The sequence below is a fragment of the Tamandua tetradactyla genome, chromosome 3, assembly GCF_023851605.1.
Source record: "Tamandua tetradactyla isolate mTamTet1 chromosome 3, mTamTet1.pri, whole genome shotgun sequence".
NCBI lineage: Eukaryota > Metazoa > Chordata > Mammalia > Pilosa > Myrmecophagidae > Tamandua > Tamandua tetradactyla.
This window is the reverse complement of record NC_135329.1, coordinates 214,685,401-214,693,171: the sequence shown is the minus strand read 5'-3', so window position 1 is coordinate 214,693,171 and position 7,771 is coordinate 214,685,401. Positions and strand designations below refer to the sequence as shown.

At 46.4% G+C, this 7,771-nt stretch overlaps 1 pseudogene; it reads right to left on the bottom strand.

Annotated features, from left to right (window-relative positions):
- Positions 1-768: 768 nt before the first annotated feature.
- On the bottom strand, positions 769-3,640 carry LOC143676657 (golgin subfamily A member 2 pseudogene; annotated as a pseudogene).
- Positions 3,641-7,771: the final 4,131 nt, after the last annotated feature.

The following is a 7,771-nucleotide window of genomic DNA, read 5'->3' as shown; positions in this document are numbered from 1 at the left end:
GGTCATTTTTTAATTTTAATTTAATTTTTGCCTTTGTGTTTTTTTATTTTTTAATTTTTATAGGTCATTTTTATTTTTTTTGTCTCTATTGAAAACGTTTTATTCTACTTTATAACAGTATTTTGGGCTTCTCAAAAGGCATAGTATTGTTCTTATTTAATAATTTAAAAAGTATAATAATATTCTATATTTTTTGTTTGATATTTCTTGAAGGCTATACATGAGCTACTGGATAGCTCCATTTTTGCATTTTGTTCCAAGTTAACAGTAGTTCTGGGCATGAGAGTTTATGAGCTTAAGTCTTCCATTTACTCCAAAAATGCAAAATTATTATGCTCATTCTGCTGTGGAAGGAAGCCTACAGCTCATCCCCATTATTTCTTAAATTGCACCTCAATAATACTTTTACCTGAAAATTGAAAAGCCTTACTTTGTCAAGCAGGTTTCTATAAGAAACTGTCCTGCCTTTTTAAAATATACATTAAATTTTTTTTAATTTTTAAAACGTTTTTATTTATTTATTTTTAATTTTTTTGTCTTTTTTTTTTTAATTTTATTGGAACTAAATGTTCATAACCCCAAAACTAAAACATGGTCCTATCATGGCCAAGGTAGCAAGGGGTCTCTGAGGCACAACAGAGCCCCTCAGGGGCCCCACCTTGCTACTCTAGGGATAAAGGGTGGTAGGAAAGGGGAGCAGGGAAGGGGGTGGGGAAGGAGTGGTAGAGAAAAAGTGGGGGCCTAGTCCCCAGCCCCAGTTCCCCAGGTTTTGCCAGCCAGAGACAGGCTTAGATGACCAGCACCTTCACTTGTTCATTCTTATCAGCCCGGTAGAAGAGGGGGATGCAGGGATTATTGCCCAGGCCATGGTGATCCTGGGGGTATTGAGTCTCACGTAGGAGTTGCATTTTCTGCTGGGCAGTGGGAGTCTCTGGAACAGTTTGGCCCTGGAGGGCCTCTCCCTTTACAGGTCCCACATCATTTGCCAGGTTCACCGCATGAGGGTCCTGGCCGTTGTCAGCGCCAAGCTCCTGGGTGCCTGGGAGCGCTGTTGTGGCCTGACCAGCAGGGCTCTGGGCAGCTGCCAGAAACTTTCCATGCCGTCTTTTGCGCTCAGCAAGAAGTATTTTGTTGAGCTCCTGCATCTCGAGGAGTGTCACCTTCCTATCTTCTTTGTCATCTGCTAAGTGGGTCATGCTCTCCTCTTTTGCACGGTGATGCTCGTTCATTACTGCCATCTGATCTTGGTCGAGGGCCATGCACTGACCAATTGCATCCATCTCTCCGGATAGGTGGACGTAGCGATCCTCCAGGTCTTCCATCCGATGCTTCAAATGTAGTTTCTCTTCCATAATTTCTGCAAAGCAGTGCTGCAGCTTCTTCACAGCCCCTTGCAGAGCCTGATTAATGTCCCCTGATACACGTTCCCCACCAGTCCTGGTGGGAGGGGCCGCCTCTGGTTCACGCTGAGATGAGGTCACCTGGCATGCCAGGTGCTGGCAGCATCGCTTTTACTCCTTTGTCTGCCTCCACAGACATGCCCGCTCTTCTTGAGCACCAGCTGTGGCCAATTTCAAAAATGCCTCCATGGCCTCTCAACTGTCTAGGTCTTCAGGGATGCTCAGCTCTGGATGCTGATCCTCTTCGTCTGCTTGCTCGCTCTCTGCAGCATTTCCTTCCCCAGGCAGGGTCAGGAGGCCCAACTGGGCCTGCAATTGTTGGTTCTGTTGGTGGGCAGCTTCCAGGCAGTCCTGTGTCCCCCGCAATTCCTGGCACATCTTCTCAGCCATCACCTTGCTCTGAACAGCCTCGTGCTGCAGTTTTTGCACTAGCTGGGTCTGCAGCACTAACTGCTTTTGCAGCATCTCCTTCTCGGTGGCTAGCTGCTGGTAGGCAGCCAGGAGCTGCTGCCAGACAACTATATACTGCTGCAGGTGGCTCAGGTACTGGTCACGCTGCTCTTGCAAACCCTGAGCCTCTTTGCTCTTGAGCTCCACGGTCTCTCTGAGCTCTGCCAGGTGTTCCTGCAGCTCTCCCAGCCTCTTGACCAGCTCTTTCTTCACATGCTGTTCTGAATGCAGGGCACTGGTGACCTCCACGTTTTCATTGCTCAGCCTGATAAAGCCATTCTGTAGTTCTTCCAGCTGCTCCTTGAGCTCACGGTTTTGGGACAGAGCGCGGCTGATGGTGACGCGGTCGCTCTCCACCGTCCCCGGAATGTGTTTGCGATCTGCCGCCTGCTCTTCCCAGAGCTCAGCTTTCCGCTGCAGCTGCAGCAGCCTCCCCTCCTGCTCCTGGTTCAGACGACTTAGGCCCTCATTGTCCTTCATCTGGGCCTGCAGCTGCCCGGCTAGGTGCTCTAGCTTCTTGTGCAGCTTGCTGATTTCTGCTTGCAGGCACTGTTCCATCTCAGAGGGTTCAGCTGCGGGCTTCTGGGGTGGGGGTGCCCGCTCCTCCAGGGCCTGCTTTAACTGCTGGTTGTCATTACCATTTCCAGGCTGCGGCGGTGAAGGTTTTGCAAGTTCTCTCATCTGCAGCTTCCCATGCAGCTCTTCCATCCCTCGCTGCATGGTTGACTTCTCCATGCGCAAAACCGGAAGTTTCTCTTCCAGTTCTGAGTTACGTTGTTTCAGTGCCTCATTACTTCTGCTTTGTTTATATATCTCTCCTTTCAGGTTTTCATGTTCTTCAGTTAGCTCTTGGTTGGTATTGTCCACCTGCTCCTGCTGAGCAGAGACAGTGGACAGCATCAGCTCCAGCTCACTTACACGTCACCTTGAAGACTGCAAGTGACATACAAGTTCCTCTGCCTCTCCTGCTTTGTTCCTGAGAGCCTGTTGAGCATGCCTAAGGGCCTTGTGTAACTGACACTTCTCAGACACTAGAATTGCAATTGTCTGAGTGTGTTCTTGCAGCCGTTTTCTTAGAGCTCTTTGCTTCTCTATCAACTTTTTTTTGAAGTATTGTTTGACTTCCTTGAATTGATAAAAAGCATCTTGTTTTTCTTGGTTCAACTCTTGTATTTTTTTAATGAGTGGATTGTGTGCAGGACTGCTGGAGTACAGGGCTATTGATGGCTCTTGGTATGGGCTCTCTATACACTTCATGTCATTTGAGGATGTCTGGTCCTTCCCGCTGATGTTGGATGACGACTCGGGCACGAGACCATGAATGGGCCTTGAAATCTGTTGCAGGCTCTCGGTAGGTGACATAGTCTTGTTTTCCTCCAAGGGAAGAGGACCATTTTGGGCCTCATCGTTCTCAGGCGATGCCATGTCACTAGTACATTGGGAACTAGCACAGGTGAGATGGACACTGCCAGGAGGGGTGGTGTCATCAGCAGGTGAAGCAGGAGTGGTGCGGTCTTTGGGCGCATGCTCAGGCGAGTGGCCGCCCGACATTGGTGTTTCAGGGCCATTTTGCATCTTTTTTCTCTTCTTCCCTCTTGGTGGAATGGGAAGATTGTTTCTCAGCTGAAACTCACGTAGCATTTTTCTGGCCGAGGCCAGTTTCTGCTGTCGGGCTTCTTCTGACATCTCGGACAGGGGAAAGGGTCGGGGGAGCGACATCGTGGAATCCAGCAACCACTGCGGACTTGCATCCACTAGCTACTCCACGGATGTGGGACTGAGCCAGGGCAGGGAGGGGCCAGGGAGGTGCTAGGCAGCATGGAATGTGGGCGTGGCCTCAGCCTCCCAGCCTATTGGGAAACGAGAATAATGAAGGTGAAGGGGGCGGGGCCAGAGTGTTGTGGGCGGGGCCTGGAGGGTGAGGTCACAATGAAGGCTGCCCATGGACTTGTTTCCACCCACTCGGGGGGAGGGGCGGCCGTTGTCTCTGCCCACCTCTGAGGGGTGGGGCCAGGCTGTCTCCTCCCACCATGGGGGCGGGGTAACGCCGCTCCCTCCTCCCACTCCCGGATGCCCCCGCCCTCAGGGTGCAAGCGCAGCTCCCATCATGGTGGCTGTTCATTTCCCACGCAAAGTGTCAGTGACTCCAGCTCCCTGAGGCCCATCTGTGCCTCTTGCCCTGGACCCTCCTCTGCCTCATACTCCCCCATGGCACCCTCTCCCCAGTGCGGCCTCAGGCCTAGCGAGGCTTCTCCTCAGCTTTCTCTTCAGGACTCAGCCAGGACTTTGCAGATGTTGCTGCGGGACCTTCCATCCCTGTGAATTAGTCTGTGCCCACCCCTCACTTCGCACACAGCTGCCTCTCGCCTCTCTCCACCTTCCAGGCAGCTCATCTCTCGGCCTCATCCAGCAATTCCCTAAGGCTGCCGGGATTAGATGATATCTTAGCATGTTAATGAGAAGACTGTGCAAAAAATTAACAAGGAAGGTGGCATCAATTTACATTTTTGGAAATGTCTTTAGGGCCTGACAATAGAAAATAGCTGAACTCTCATGTCTGCTTTGGCATTTCATCAATCCATTTGTTATTGGTTTTGAAGGACGTAGAGGGAACCCGGCCTCGTAAACATATAGTTGGAAAGGCTGGATGCAATGTGGAATTGGTGAACTCTTCATAGCCCAGTGCATTGAAACCTGTTTGTTGTCCTTGTACTTTGAATGGATACTTCACTCACACATCTTTTTTGTAACAGTAGTCATTCAAAAAATATTACTTAATGAGTTATATCATGCTTCTTCGTGGAACTTTGCTTTCAAAAATCCATAGTTTCCTTTCTCATATGTGGATATTGTAGGAATGTGTATCCTCCAATTATCTGAAATATTTCTATCAGACACAAGTTTTCTGAAAGGTGATTCAGCAATGCATGATCAACAAATGTTACCCAGACATACGAACTGCACCAGCTTGTACTCCTGTGCTGCCATCTTCTCACACACAGTGCGAGGCCCTGAGCGAGCATGGGGAGGATTTGGGGAGAACATGAAAGAAAATGTTCTCAGCCATCTTAGTTTTTTCAAAGAGCTAATTTGGGTAATAGCAAACTAAAATTATTTTAGAAAAGTATACAGTGTTTTTCTTTAATTAAACCATCACTAAGGCAAAAAAAATTTTTAAATGACTCTTCTTGTACTTATAAACTATGTTAGTAGAAATAATTCAAAATGAGTGTATTTCTATTTTCTTTTCATCACACTCCAATTTATGTTGCCTGAAATACTTAATAACTATTTAATAAGCAATTAACTGTTGAAATCTTTTTTTTTTGAAAATACAGACTGCAGGGAATATAAAAAAGTAGACATTGATACCAGAACCTTAAATGTAGTAGAGTTATATATGAAGAAAATAAATAATTCAAGAAAGAGTGCTCTGAGTATAGAGAATGTGATAGAATCATAAAATCAATGAAAGGCTGATAAATTGCTGGGGGAAGGGAATGTGTTCTCTCTCTCTAAGCCAAATTCTGTGAATACACTTACTACCATCTCCTCTTCTAGGGTCATTGGTAAACCAAAAGGGGGAAAAGAAACAAAACAACCAAGTTTCAGTGGCTAGGAGATTTCAGATGGAGTTGAGAGGTCATGCTGGACACTTTTGTGCATGTGCTACTGGACAAAGGATTCTTTTGCCCAATGTGCTCAATAGCCAAATCCTGAGACACTGGGGTTTCAAAGAGAGAAAGAGTTTATTCCTAGGCGTGTGATAGGAGAGCAGATGGCCTATGGTCTCAAAATCTCCTTCCTTGAACTTCAGTAACTTGGATGGTTTTATTAGAGAAAGGATAGGGTTTAGGAAAATGAGCACGGTGGCCCCAAGTGTAATTAGAAGTGACTGAATCACTGAACATGCACAGATTGGCTCCATGCTTAGTCACGGGGCACGTGTGAGAAAATGGCAGAGTGAGGTCTGGGTGACTTACAGGTTAGAGTCTCAGCTACTGCACAGGTCAGGTGGGCACAGTTTGGTTAGATCCAGTCTCAGTTCTTAAGGTAAGTTTAGACTTGGGGTGGGTTAGTTCTGTGTGGGTTGCCCTAAGACCCTTCTTTAATAAATGTTAGGGGCTGTCTTTAGGGATCATAAAACTCTAAAGCTGAAAAACTGGATAAGTGGGTATAAGTGAAGGTTTGTCACAAGGTTTTTTCAATCACAGGAGCAGAAGATAAGGGCTGTACAATCATTATCAGAGATAGAGGCAGCCGGATTACAATTTAGAGGTTTCAGAATTTCCCTTTGGCTACTCCAATATACCAGAAAGCAAAAAGGACTGTCTATATGATGATTCAGTCATCAAATCATCCCTTAAGTCCTGAGTTCTCGATTATACAAGTTTCAGCCAGGCATTCCAAAGTGCCGTGGTATGCCAAGCTGCAACCAACAGTATTCCTGAAAACCCTAAAGAATCCCTTAAGCTCCATCTGAGACTATGAGAGTAGTCTGCTGTGTGCACCCGGCAGGAAACCACTGCTTTGGTGTCCTCAGCACAGAGGCTGGCGCCTCGGAGGTGCATGGAAAAAGGCAGCTACTTTCATCAGTTAGTTTCTAGTCTACGTCCTTACCGAATTGGGCAAGGCCTTCCACGCCCTGGGCCCTGCCCTCCCCTCCCCTGCCGCCCTCCTGGCATCCGCCTCAGACCCTGAGTTTGCTGACCATGCCCCCTGCCCCCATCCCACTGGGCCGGCCTCTCACAACGTCCTCCTGCTGCTTCTCGGGCTCAGAAACCCCTTTCTCTTCTTGGCCGGCCAGCAACCCCTCCTCCCTGTCTCAGCGTTTCCTCCTTGGAGACTCGCCTTTGAATTATAATAAATGTATGAAATTAATGCAAAGTGTTAATAATGGGGTGATATATGGGGAAAATATGCCTACTGTAAACTAAGGACTCTATTTAACAGTTCTATTTTAATATTCTTTCATCAACTGTAACAAAGGTGCCACATTAATGCAAACTGTCAACAATGGGATATATGGGAAAGTTGATTTTTTACATGTCTCTTCTGAAAACCAACAGTTTCTCTAATTAAAAAATAATAATTTAAAAGTTAAGGTGTAAAAGAAACCAGAAAAAGAAAAATATATAACAATTGAAGAGAAGCTGAACAATCAGGTCTCAGTTTCCTTGACTGATAAGGGGGGCAGGGAATGCCACATGACATGGAGGCCCCATTAACAGAAGAAGAGGGAATGGTGCTGGGCGGGTGTCCACTAAAGCACTGCTTCTCAACTTATTTTATGTCATGTCACTCATGGTAAGTGTTGAGATTGGGGTCATCCATGAGAGAAAACTGATGTAGATTTGGTGGTGTGCTGGTTTGAACCTAATGTATACACCAGAAAAGCCATGTTCTTCAATTCTGATTCAATATTGTTGGGTGGGGTCTTTTTTGTTAAGTTGTTTCCATGGAGATGTGACCCACCCAAGTGTGAGTGGGATCTTTTGATTGGGGGGTTCCCATGGAGATGCATCTCCATGATTCAAGGTGGGTCTTAATCCACTTACTGGAGTCAGGAACCATGGGAAGGAACCATTTTGGAAAAAGCTTCAGAACTGAAAGACACAGACCTTTGGAGATGCAAAGAAAATGCCCCCAGGGAAGCTGTGTAAAGAGAATCTGGAAGAGAAAGCTAGGAGATGTGACCGTGTGTGCCTTCCCAGCTGACAGAAAATAGAAGTAACATCTATGGCTCATTTTTGAGTCAAGTTGTCTTTCTCTGGATGCCTTAGGTTGGACATTTTTATGACTTTGGAACTGTAAACTTGTAAATTAATAAATTTTGTTTATAAAACCAATGCATTTCTGGCATATTGCATTTCTAGTAGCATTAACAAACAAACTAAAAAATAAAAAAGCTGGTTTGGTGA